Below are 14,590 nucleotides of genomic sequence, written 5' to 3' on the forward strand. Positions count from 1 at the left end.
TTATAAAGGATATGAAAGAGAAGAAATACGCCGCAATAAAATGGCTAGCGGATAGGAGAGCGGAATGGAAGCTGCGTGAAAAAATCATGGGATTGTTGAGTTATGATGATGATGAATGGTTATAAATCCTCTTGGCATATTCAGATCTTCAGACCTGAAGGAACTAGTATGAAAACCTCATATATTTTTTTAACCTAAAGAGGAAACGCATTGGGTACCTAAAAAATTACTATAATCCGTCAATTTAGTAGTACTTTACTCACCAACAACTAACACCTAAAAATTGCGGATTACTCAACAACAATTCGATACTTCCACTGCAAAAACGCTGAACAATCGCCCACCGAATCAAATCCGCCCATATAGTACTACTAGGGCTGTTAGATAAGCGGATTTGATTCGGTGGGCGATTGTTGAGCATTTGTGTAGTGGAGGTATCGAATTAGCACCTAACATTTGCAGGAAAAAGAACCTTGTTCTGCATGGAAACAGTTATTTTTAATGAAATAAAAATTTATTTAAATCATTACTTTTCCGAAAATTGGTAACAATGAAAAAAGCGCACCTACGACAGCTTATCAGAATTCCGTGATCGCATAACTCGATATTTTGCCAAGCACTGATTACCCTTCCTGCTTTGATGCACGAATACTTTTAATGTCGCGGATATAAAAAAAGAGGAGATCTCGGAACGCTATGATGATGTCGTAAAAACGACGACGGGCGAACGAAATGGAGAGGAGGGTCACGGTGCTGGAGGACGGACGAGAGAGCCGACGAGGGGAGGGAGCCCTGGGGGTGGGGGCGAGGAGGGGAAGGAGCGAGGGATAAAGAAAGAGAGTGGCGAAGAAAAGATTTTCGATAGCTGGCGATCGACCGATGATCCCGTTGCCGTGCGAGGGGCATGCTCACCTTTAGCAACGCCGAGACTTTACAAAAACTTTGCGGTGTTGCCATTTCGCTTCATCTGGATAGGGAACTCGCCGCTTACTTAAAAGTCATCTTTGGAACATAAGGTTATGTCTCCAAGATGACTTCTTAGTAAGCTAAGCTAATTTTTATAATGTTTTTAGCAACTCGATTTGTTGTCAGTCATCTGGTCCGGGTCGACATCCCTGTATGCAGAGGATGAAAGAGTGGTTGTACAAGGGATGATTTTAAGCGTCAATAATTATCACAGATTCAATTGTTGAAAAGGTAATTTTAGTCACGCATTTGTACAACAAATGTTGAGATTTTGAGAGTAGGGTATCATCTGTTTGCTATCGACGATTCACTTCCAAAAACAGGTCAGCCGTAGGTCACGAAAATGCTCTCTTGCAACTCAATTTTAACCCACTTTCCGATTAGTTATCAAGCTGAAATTTTCAGGATAGCTGAGAAGCAGATGACAATGCTATGCTCTAACAATTTTATAATTATTTTACTGTACTTCGAATATTATTCAGAATTAAAAATTAAAAACGGAGGTTAGTTCAAAAAACGGGCCCTAAAATCCGATGGCGGCGCTGCGATCATTTAACAAACGAGAATTATAGAGTAATTAAAACATATTTATTTACATCAGAGCTCATTGAAAAATGGAATGAGCAACAATTTACTTGTATTCTTTTTATTTCACGATAAAAACTTTTTTATAAAAGTTAGTTAAATATTATTTTGTTTCATTTATTCCCACTCCACGAACCTTAGCATTGTCATCTTTGAAAATTAGGCGGGGAAAAGGTTTATTATAATTCCCGCGTGAACTATTTCCTAATAATATTATTGCTTATATGCACCCAAGCTTGTAATAAAATAATCATGATTCAGGTTAAATATCAATAAATTTAGCAATTATGTCTTTGGTAACACTTTTCCAGTCTGCAGTCGAGAACTCTTTTCACATTCTTACGATTACAATTCGTGATCATATAAATTCGTTATGAACTTTTAAACAACTGTAGTAATTAGACCGAACGGATCTTTTACGCACCTTAATGCTCGATTGATAGCCAAGAGAGATAAATGATCCCTCAATAAACAAGAATTTGGCAAATAGAAATGCATTGAACAGCCTCTAATGATCATATCGATGGTAACTGAAAAAATGGTAAGTGCCTCATATTAGAGGACGATTAGTCGATTTACAACTCCCATCTAAAAAACCATTAATTGCGGTATTGAGGTACTATAAATATATGAGGAATATCATTCGAGCAAAATATTACTTGAACTAATTCCAAGGGGAAGATATATACGATAGCTCAGTAAATGGGAGCGAGAAAATTTTATTTCACTCATGATATTGTCTTTGAACGATTACGGTAAATTTCTTCGAAGAGGAGATCTGATGTGATAGATCCCAAGATTTAATACACGGCAAATAAATCAAAATATCATCTCAATTCAAAATTCCAATCGACTGAAAATTTAACAACTCCAGATTTCTTTCAAATAATTACTTACGAATAAGTAGATATGCATGTGTGCCTCTGCTCACATGCAATTGCCATTTTTAGATAGATTTTTTTGCAAGACAAAAGAATTTATAATAATCAGATTATCATTATTTCTAATTTCACAACCGGAATGATGAATTTTTTTCCATATTAGACTATGATGAAGTTCAAACGTTCGATAATAAAATGCAATGTCATTCGTAACTAAGAACCAAATACAAGCTGAACATGTCACAAAATCTTACTTTTCATAGCATAAATTAGAAAATCAGTGTTCTATACCTATCCTTCATGGAAATAATGACATTGGCAATTCTTATAATTGAGAATTTAAGAAACTCTATCAACCTTATCCAGCACTGGATTGCATCGTTACCAATACGGACGCCATACAAACAAGCAGAGAAATATAGTCCAAAGGGTTGTCTCTGAAACTGAGTATCGTGTTCCTGAGTATTGTACGAGCTAAAACAATTCAGAGGCTGAAAGGGAGGAAAATAGCTAGATTAAATGTGCGAGCAATTAATTGGACAAATTTATCACAAGGAATAAGTAAACCTCATGCCTAATTGTAATAAACATTCAACAGATATGATTTGACATAACTCTCCCCTCAATTATTCTATCAGCTAACCTTTTCATAATCAAGCTTGTCTTTGTATGCTACTGATAAGTCTGTGATTATATCATTGGCACATAACTTTACAAAATGACAAATAATTTTGCACGAAAAAATAACAATTCATCCTTGATAACGGAATTTAAGAGTTTGTATATTTGAGAATCTATTAGATAATAGTATAAGATTAGAATAGTAATTTTTTGGATAAAATGGTTGGAACAAGACTCTTCTAATGTGATGAATTTTGCACTCCTCTACAAAAATGTATAATGCCCGACACGGTTAAATTGTCAGAGCATTTTTAATAATTCATTTTTAACAAAATATACTAAAAAATACTACAAAATTTGTTCGAATATCAATGTTATTAACTTAAAAAGACGTGAAACCTGACACCGTTTGAAATATGAGTAGGTATGTCATAAAATTTTCCAAATGAACTACCACTTGGATCTACTTGGAACTACCACTCAGGCTGTAATTAACGTCTAATGAGTACAACTATGAATAAAATCCGAATACTGCGCAACCGTGATGGAGTTGAATTTTTCCATATCTAAATAAATATTAACAATTTTCCACGATTATTAAATTTACTAAGACCTAGGTTTCAATGTTACTTCATCATCTCCAAGGTAAAATTAGTATGTAGTGCATTCAATATGGTTGTGTGAGGTATGGCGTTGAAACACAAGTTTGACGCAATCAGGGAGACACTACGTTAAGCGCGATATGCCTAGATACGCTTGGTGAAGGTGTCTCCCGACCAAAAACAAAATTCGAGATGATGGCGATGCAGCTCGAAGCATTGTGCATTCCATTTGATTGTTGTGCATTCAATTTAATTATTGTGCGTTGAATTCAATTATTGTTCGATCAATTTCATTATTAAGTATGCGTTTCATTCAATTTTTGTGCGTTCATTTTAATTGTTGAGCGTTCAATACTATTATTGTGCGTTCAATTTAATTATTGTGCGTTCAATTTAATTATTGTGCGTTCATTTTAGTTATTGAGCGTTCAATTTAATTTGTGTGCGTTTAATTTAATTATTGTGCGTTCAATTTAATTTTTGTTCGTTCAGTTTAATTGTTGTGCATTCAATTTAATTGTGTGCAGTTGTCCATTCGATTACAAGTATGACGCAATCAAGAAGACGCTATATTTAGCGCCACACACCTATGCGCCCAGTGAAGGTGTCTTCTCCCGAGTCAAAACCAAATTCGAGACGGCGATGCAGCGCCCTCCCGAGGCCTCCTCCCCCGCAAAACTGTCCTCCTCCCCCGCTTGTCCTGTCTCCACCGAGTCGGAATCCGAATAACAATTACGTGCGAGGAGTTGGGCGGTCGGGTGGAGGATAAAGGTGGGATGGAGTTAAATAAATGGTGGGGGGAGAGGTTGATCGGAGTCTTTCGGTTGGTGTGGGGCCGGAGAGAGAGAGAGAGAGTGACGGAGAAAGAGAGGCACGCCCCGGGCGCTGCCCCCCTGCCTCCCCCCTCCCGCCCCCCACACTGCTTATGGATTCCCCCCGCCCACACTCACCTCTGCCATCTCGGTAATTACAAAGTTAAATCCCACCTCCCGGTGGTGGCTGTCAGCGTAAAACCTCTATATAGTCAACTTCCTGGAAACTGCGTGCCACGTATCCGCTCTCTCTCCCCCCTCCCTCTTATTATCATCATCATCCCGCCAGATGTTTCGCATGAAGCCGTTCCAAAGACGCAGATTTTGGTATGTTTGAGGTGTGGTATAGGATTGGGCAGTCAAAGAACAGAGTGGTTCATTATACGTTCAAAATAATGCCCTCCTAATCGAAGGGCGTGATTATTACAAAAAGAAGCTTAGGAGTAAGTGGAATTTAGTTAGTACATCTTGCTAATAAAAATAAGACTACCCTCAGGGCTAGATAATAGTTAGGGGATCAAATTTGAAAATGTAACTCCGAATTTGAAGGACACCTTATGCGCTTACCACTAAGGAATCACTAATGTACGGAGCCCACGCAAGTTCACGTTTTTGTAACTCATTTCAGGCATCTTTAGTGCAATTATCTGAGCTAGATTAAGCCAAAATGTGTTGGGAACAACACAAATAAACTGAACAAATTTGACCTTGTCGTTTAAAATATTCCTATTGCCAATAATGCTTGGATATTTTGACGCTGCATTAATTTAGAGTTTTTTCCACCATATGGTCATAGCTTAAAACTTGAAATATCACAGGAACAGAGATGGATTCCCGAATTAAGATTGTCAAAGTCTCTTGTTCATGACGTAACCTCTGGACCCTCAATAAGGTTAATAAGGCGGTTAAAATCTTACGAACATCACACAAGTACCGTCATTTCTGTAGCCGAGTTGATCGTTAAAATGCCTAGTGGTCGAGCATGGGCATCTGGACTTGTTATTGAATGTAGCAGTATGTGATTTCATCAGTTTGTTGTGAAATAATACTTTTCAGCTGAAATAGGTTTCGAGTGCACGACAACGATGCATGCAGCAAAGAAAAATATTGAAAAATATGGGAAAAATTCTGTTGTTATCAGGATGGCTAGTGAGGATAAAATCCACGTAAGGATAAGCAATTACTGGTGGCGTTGGCGGATGGTTGTCGATGTGATGGCCAAGAATTCAAAGTTTTACCTACTCAAAAGCCTCCCCAACAGAGAATCGAAAGACCTCCGCCTGTGGCCATCCAGTTTCACCCCGGCAATTTTGGGAGAAGATACAACAGACGATGACTCGGCATGAAAAAATTATTAACTCTTATATCCATCAATTTGGTACACCACATCCTAAAAAAAAGTCCAAGTCATGTTTCTCAGTAATAATCGCCCGAAGGAATTAATTTTGAAGCAGGGTTATCTGGCTTTTGAGGCTCAAGCGCATACGGAGATATAAGCACGTGGAAAGGTACACGTGAGCAGGGCCGGCAAAAGGAAAAATACTTGCGCGGGCAAACTGATGTTGTGTCGACCCCCTACAGGGGATTTGATATGGAATGCCCCCCGAAAAAACTTACCTAGTCGGGGCATTTGGTCACCCCACTAGACACACGCCCCGGGCCGGTGGCAAAGCGAGGAGGGGGCCCGAGGGGTCCTGACCCCCCCCCCCCGCTTCCGAAATGTAAAAGCACACTTACTTAGCATCACAAAGGAATATCAAATATTCAAAAAAATTAAACTTACAAAAGATTTCTTTGAAAAATGAAGTTTTTTAAATTATGAAAAGTGTTACAATTAGTTTAAAACCATCTTCTTATTGTGAGTACCCGTTTTTCAAAAATTTTCCTCCTAGTTTTGGACCCCCTCCGAACAAAATCCCTGCCTACGACTCTGCCCCGGGCAGTCACCCGGGTTGCCCGGCCCTCAAGCCGGTCCTGCTCGTGAGAAATAAAATGAATCCTATTTCCTTCACCAAATTCATTGATGCGTGCAAACACTTTAGTAATAATTTGGAAGAATGGTATTATCTACGATGAACAACGCATTCTTTATGCTCATAGAGCGTTCTAGGTGAAGCTTGATTTTAATTTGGAAGGGTGATATCATCTCGGAGGCGTGAGAAATTCACACATTCCTCCGAATGGAACCAGTTCTTTTTCCCTCTCCCTCGCCCGTTTCACGAGAAGATGCGCTAGTCGAAGAAATCTCATTCGCTTGAAAGTTGCACTCGATTTTACATTCGAGGGCGCCGTGAAGAAGATTCACACACGGCAATGAAGATTTCTTGGGTCTCACACCGGGTAAGGTCCTTCATATCTCCTTCCAACGTTTGGATGTACTAACTCGCCCATCGTCATCAAGAATTCAGGAATCCAATGATTGAATTCCTGAATCCCTGAAGACGATGGGCGAGTTGCTCATCGAAACGTCAGAAGATATGAAAAACCTTACCCTGTGTAAGACCCGAGAGATCTTCACTGCCATTGTTCGCCGGTAACGCAACAGGCATTACAAGATCCAAACATATTTGACCTCAAAATCCTCTTCTGCTAAAAATCAAGTTGATTGAGGAAGCATTAAGGAATTTTGGCAGTTATCAAGGCACTGAATTCAAAAGTAAACGATAAAAATATCCTGAATGCCACAGTAGCCGCAGATACTCCCATCATATTCAACGCCGTGGTTCAACGACCATTGGAGGCAGAATAGCCCAAATCGTGAAGTTATTTGCTTCGATTAGTAAATCTGTAGAGCACGAATACTGTTGCCAACAAGGAAGCAAGGAATAAAACAACTCTAAGAGAATAGGAATCAATCACGGATCAGAGGGCCCTTAACACTAGAAAGAAACTAACAAATAAAAAGAAGACACATACTTTATAAGTTGAATAATGAATACATAATAAGACGAGCCTAAGTTCGAAAAATAATCAGAAAAGAATATGTGAGTAAAATAGTACTAGAGCAAAATAATATCATACATCGATCCAACTGAGAATTTAGACACGATCAACGCCCCAATAATAGTGCAGAGTGGAAAAACGCTGGGAGGCCTTACAGAATCATAAAAGAATTCTAAATATGTCTATCTAGGTATGTAGGCAAACAAAGAGGGACAATTTTCTTAAATAATTGGAGTCAGATTAACACAGCATGAATAATGAAGCTATGAATCACAGACTTAAATTGGTAAATCAAAGTTCATTTTCCACTTCGACTGCCACCTGCCATCCGCGATAAGGCTGCAACCTCAGCATAAAAATGAAACTTCACGGCACTTGTATGAAGTCTTTACAAATGAAAGATCAAAAAGATTATGTTCTCCTTAGGTGTTTATCCCTCGCGACGAAGTAGCAAAGGCGAATAATGTGACAAGTAATCCACTTCCAACGGCTAAATATATCAACTAGTGGGTCAATATGAGAGGAATAAAATAATACTTTCGTAAGAAAAAAAGCCAAAATGATAATGAAGTAAAATATCACACGAATAGTTTTTTTTAACTTGCTAACAGTAAAAGAAGCAGCGTAAAAAGAGCTAAGTCCATAATGAAGTACGTAATATCAGACAACAAATTAGGGGTGGACGGATCCAGGATTTTTATCGGATGCGGATTCGGATCGGATCCTTTAATTTCGGAACCGGATCTTTCGGATCGGATATTTTCGGATCCAAATACATTTTCAAATTCCTGACGCTGAGATTCCCCCGATTGTTCAATCTCTTGGGAAGAGTCACACTATGTGCCAGTCGTATTTTGCAATTTTTATTTTCCACGGCTGAAATTCTCCTAATTCTTCTGGAGCTTTCAAACAAAACGGTTCATGAGCAGGACAAGAATTGCATGCGACGGCGCATTCGAAGATAGAGTCGGAACTCTTTCCACCCTTACATTCACTGAAGCTATTATTTAAAATTTCGGATCCAGATCCGATGTCTTCCGCGACTTTGGATCCGATGTATCCGATGAAGGGTAATATCCGCGGATATTTGGATCCGGGGTATCCGATCCGACCATCCCTACAATAAATACTGCATTTTTTACATTTGCTAGTAAGTGCTGAAAGAAGCAGAGGTAGCCAATGAAGACATTCCATTTGGAAAACGATGTAAAGTTAATACACCACAACTTCTAACTTAACTTCCATACGGAAAGAGGTGAGGGCCGAGCTAGCACGGCATCCAGCTCCCCGATGCGTGAACATTTTTTCCGCGGTCGTGGAAGGAGGAAGTCGATTCCTCCACGGCCCACGTGATTTTCTTGTAATCTCCACTGCCCATAAAATCAGATAGCACGAGTTAGGCAGGGTAAGTCCGAAATTGCTTCTCCACGCTTTGAACGTGAGCTCAAGTATATACAGCTGGGAAATTCACTCACCTAGCTAGTAAGGAGTCTAAAATAAATATCAGTACAGATACTGTATAGCTTCCACTTGAATTTTTTTTAAATTAGAACATGAAATAAATGAACATAGCATCCGCAATTAACGGTAGACACTCTAAAAGCTCATTAAATTGAATGAAATTGCAATGGGATGACCACAAGAACATATGTTATAGCAATTCCTTCATAATAAAAGAAAATGTTGATTACATTTTCTTATACAGTAATAGGTGACATAGTTATCGACGTGACTACTAAAAGAACAAACAGCTTGATAACAAAAGTAGAATATCTGGTAAAATTTAGGGTTTTCCCGGCGTATATATTGATGAAAAATTTTCGCGGGACTCCCACCGGGTGTGGTATTGGGTCAATTCTCCCAACGTTTCAACGGCTGAGTCTGCCATCGTCTTCAGGGGTTTACTCTTAATGGTACTTTTTTACGGTACGCAGACTCAGCCATTGAGACGTTGGGAGAATTAACCCAATACCACACCCGGTGGAAATCCCGAGAAATTTAGAATAACTGGTATTATAATGACTAAAATATATTTATATCGCTTTTTACGAGGGAAGCACAAGTTGGGGGGCATGTACAATGAAGTCCAGAGGCAGCCAAGGCTCGAACGATGGCCCCAAAGCCCGCTGGCGCCATAGGAATGTTAGATATCTCGGCAAATGCCTTACAGCTTGGACGGATGCCACAGGGGCGCGTTAACACGCCGACGACTGCAGGGGAATGAACGTGATTTTCCTTCTAGCAGTAGCAGGCTTCGGTTAGAGGACGAGATGGCCTACGAGTCAAGCCATCTGCGATACTTAAGAACCAGCAAGCACGCAGGAAAATTTGCAAAAATTGTAGAAAGCAGTAAAGGGAAATGCAAGAACAGTCTTTATTATAGGTAGAAAACCTAATAAGAATGTCTGGCATCTCTTAAAATTTAAGTAAAATAACGAAATAACTGTCTCTTTTCTCCCATGGAAACTTCTGACTACGACCTAAGATAAAAATTCGGTGTATTATGCTGTATCATCGCGGGAAAGTTTAACCATAATAATTTAAAATCCATAACAATTTCTCTGCCACAACAAAATTGGATGTTGATCCTCGGGTATTAATTGTACTGTACTGAGTGGATTCCTGAATCTTTCTTGAATTAATGACATTAGGTCCACGCAAATTCAATATAACTTAAACATGTCTAGTTATCGGAGTATTATTTTAAATATCTAGCAGAAATTTTGGCGGCTGATTCATGACTCAAAATAGAAGATATATCAAGACAAAATAAAACGATTGGGTAAAAAAACGAATTGAAAAATTTTAGAAGACGCATAAAAAATATTACGATTATTCCGATTAAACTAGCAGTGAAGCAACCCGTCTTTAAGGCACAACATAATAATAAAAATAGCCAAATTTGAAGCCATCATAAAGCACTTGTTCGTCGGTTATTTTGTATGCGCCTATAAATGTATCCCCTAAACCATAGGAGGCAGTGTAACAAGAATGAATCGCTGAATTCAAGGTTGCGTATAACTCGAAACATCTGATGAGATATATGGCCCGTCTGGAACACAACGCGTGTTCTTTGAAAAAGGTCTCTTTGAAAGATTCTGAAAACTGAATCAAGGACTAATTCTAGGTAAATGGATGGCGGAAAATCTGAGGAAGATCACGACGAAAGCCACAGTCTACACTGGTTAAATATATGCAGAAAAATTCAATATTAATAGCAAAATTTTACTGTTACTGGTACTTTACTGTTACCGAGAGAAAAACCTTACTCTGTCTAGCTATTCTGTGTAGAATAAAAAAACAAGCCACTATCTACAGAATACATGAAAATATTGATGCATAGCCAACTGCTTGACTCCCTATGTTTCACCCATACGTTGAGGCTATACTGAGTCGATGGAGTTACTCGAGTTTTATCCAATGAAGTTAAGGTGAAGGTTAAAAAAAATTAGTCAGTACCTACAAAACATATGAAAATATTGATGCATAACCAACTAATTCACTCCCTATATTGTTTCCCCAATACGATGCGGCGGTACTGAGGCGCTGGAGTTACTTGAGCTTCATCCAATGAGGTTAAGGTGAAGGCTAAAAAAAAAAACTAGTCAGTACCTACAAAACATATGAAAACATTGATGCATAACCAACTAATTCACTCCCTATATTGTTTCCCCAATACGATGCGGCGGTACTGAGGCGCTGGAGTTACTTGAGCTTCATCCAATGAGGTTAAGGTGAAGGCTAAAAAAAAAACTAGTCAGTACCTACAAAACATATGAAAACATTGATGCATAACCAACTAATTCACTCCCTATATTGTTTCCCCAATACGCTGCGGCGGTACTGAGGCGCTGGAGTTACTTGAGCTTCATCCAATGAGGTTAAGGTGAAGGCTAAAAAAAAAACTAGTCAGTACCTACAAAACATATGAAAACATTGATGCATAACCAACTAATTCTCTCCCTATATTGTTTCCCCAATACGATGCGGCGGTACTGAGGCGCTGGAGTTACTTGAGCTTCATCCAATGAGGTTAAGGTGAAGGCTGGTTGCGGGCCGCCGCGGCGAGGGGGATCCGAGCGCTTGTCACACGCGGAGGGAAGTGAGCTCGTGGAGTCTCCCCCCGAGGCGACCTTGAGTGAGGTCAATGTGACACACGGGAGGGTCAGTGGAGGAAAACACGGCCTTAACTATGCTCTCGAGTCCCTACTTCCCTGACCTTGTGGTGCATCGCCGGCGGAGTGGTTACCAGACCGCCATAAATCGAGCGTTTAAATCGCCAACGCATCCCTTTTAAATGGTAATTCTCCGATATTCATTGACACCAGGCTCGTAAAATACCAGCTCAAAAGGGAAGTCTCACATTGAATCGAGAAATTCTGGAATGGCGCTGAAACTTCCAGCCAACGATTATCAGAAATTAATAAACATGATATGCAAGTGGGATTAAATTGACAGGAATAGTTGATAGCTGTAGCTCTTCACTTTTTTATTTCATTAAATAATATATGTTACCTCAGGCATGGGCAGTTAATACCCGCAGGCAGTTAGTAGGGTTAATGCCGAATTAACTCTAATAACTTTATTAAATAGCATATGTTACCTCAGACATATGTTACTTATACGCAGATAATGTCAAATCCTGGCCAATATTAAAAGAATATGCCTTTACGGCTATAATATAGCTTGGCCTTGGTTTCAAAATCTTTTACAGACGCATTCCCACCCAAGCTCATTGTCACACCAATCAAAATAGGAGAGAGAGAACGAATATAATTTTGCTTCTTTATTGGAACTTCTAAACGATTAAAATATCATTCAAATAAAATAAAAGGCAAAATATTCTGGAACAGGCCAAGCATCGGGCTTATATATTGTTATACTGTACCAACATTCTTCAGAAAACAGAATAATTACGTTGAAAGATCGCATAGTATCTACGAAAATGCTTTTTTCATTCTTTTCTGTTATTCAGACAAGTCCTTCCAGGTCATTGACCCCATGCGTTTTAACTAAATATTTAAGGAAATCGACAACTAAAAAATTACCTTGTGATATTCAGTAAAATAAAATTAAAAATGAGAAAACTGCGGGGATGAATTCTACAATCAAGTTTAAAGAAAGAATGATATCAAGCGGGACTTTAACGAGCATAAGATCTGTCTCACATTTCAAATTTTTGCAATGAGCAACTATCTGGGAAATTATTTACGCAAGGCAATGAAACACGAAAGTATTTTAACGAAATAGAAATACTCACGATACATAGAAAAGAAAAAATATTACCATAGATAACAATTACCAAAAAAATAAGGTGCGATATCTCCAGACCATAGCCGTCAAAAATTTCTTTTTAAAAGGGGTTATGTATACAATGGGAAGGTTAGCATTCCTTGAAAGCAACTTCGAGAGATAGACTCTAATTCGCCTGCTTTTCACACCGATTCGATGAAAATTACGATCTTAAAAACATATCAAAAACCAAAACCGGTTCAAGGAGAAGATCCCAACATCCGAGGAGACCCTGTGGCTTTCGAAAGAGCATGGCAAGCGTATAGGTTTAAATCGATGGATGATCATGCCACGACATGCCAGAGATCATAAAGGTATCATAGATTGGAGATCGTGAACGCAATGTACAATGCTGGTTTTATTTGTAATTTCTCGTTAATTTTACCATATTTAAATTCAAGAAAAACACAATGCAAGGTTGTGCTAACGTGGAATGTATCTGTTTGTTCGTAGAGTGACCAAAATTGCATTGTTGTCGTTTCCTGTATTATTTTTTCATTGCATAAAACATGAATGTATTACTTCAACGCAAAGTGCACCCGCAACTGGTTAGTTGCTCCAATGAAGTACTACGTGGAAACTCTTCTTCCCATATTATCTTATCATAAACTTCAATCCCATATTATCTCTAGGCCAATTATTTTTCGGCGCATGTTCCCCAATACCGACAGAATATTTAACAGAAGAATGACATTTATATCTGTGAGTTCCACTTCGATATTAAGGCACAAAAATGAACATGAGCACCTTTATGCCGAAGAAATCTATTAGCAGCATGATATGGATAATACCGATTTTTATTTTAATAATATATTCAACCCGAAATACTACTTTACTCATGAACAAGGTTTAAATTATTGAATATATAATCAAAATTTAGGTACCCCTGTAAAAACAAGGGTAATGTAAATGTGTTTTCTACAATAAGCTGCTTGCATAGGCACTTTGGCGTTAGAAAAGCATTGAGATTTGTTAAGCGGCCAAAGTGCATTATGACTAAGATAACAACGCCCACAAAGGAAATAGGGTAATGGATCTCAAAAGCAACTGGGCCGTAAAGACAACCATACGTAAGAATACCCGTTGGATTCGTGAGTACGTAATCGATATTTAGTACCCAATGAAAAATAACGTCAATTATCTCACACCACGCAAAACTGTTGAATTTAAAACTCAAGCTCCAAGCCGATTTTGCTTTATACAGAGAGTATCACCTTTCTTTTGTTTTTTGGTAGTAATAATAGCGGTAAGTCATTGCATGGATTCAATTAAGTGGGGATGGGGACGTGGGTAGTGTTAAGGGCGGTTTGAAGGACTCTGTGCTTGCTAGGAAGTGATAAGGGTGTAGCCCAAAAGGGATTTCAGCGTTTCATTATTGGTGAAATGGAATGATTTGTAAAAACGTATCAGGTAATATTTGAAAGCCGTCAACAGCGGGGTTAATTACAACTCTTTTCTTATGAGGTTTATTGGTTAGTTAAATATTTCGTACACAACTAATTTTGTAAAAGTTAACCTACCAAGAAACTTTATAATGGAATACCACACAGTTAAAAATGAGTTAGTGAATTTTATTTTATGTTCTTATGCGAAAATAACTCAGAGAAAAAAACCATTCGTCTTGACTGGGATTCGAACCCGGTTACCCCGATTTCCGGATTAGCCTTTTTGAGCTGCCGATGCATCATTCATATCTATTGAAATTTGTGGACTATACCGTTAAATGAAGATGGATGTATTGTTAAGACGGAAAAAATGCTTGAATTATGTTCTTATTTATGATTAACCATGGGGATCCTGAGATTTTTGTGATGGCAAATTTTATCGACCAAATATACTTACGCACAGGAAAATTAGGAGGAGGGTAATATTGACATTAATTGCAACA

At 38.5% G+C, this 14,590-nt stretch overlaps 1 protein-coding gene across 2 annotated transcripts in view; it reads right to left on the reverse strand.

Moving 5' to 3' along the window:
• The window catches only part of LOC124158736 (ecdysone-induced protein 78C), a 522,961-nt gene that overhangs the window by 238,118 nt on the left and 270,253 nt on the right, over window positions 1–14,590 (reverse strand). The window lies entirely within an intron of this gene.

Source organism: Ischnura elegans, chromosome 5, assembly GCF_921293095.1.
Source record: "Ischnura elegans chromosome 5, ioIscEleg1.1, whole genome shotgun sequence".
In the NCBI taxonomy this organism is placed as follows: domain Eukaryota; kingdom Metazoa; phylum Arthropoda; class Insecta; order Odonata; family Coenagrionidae; genus Ischnura; species Ischnura elegans.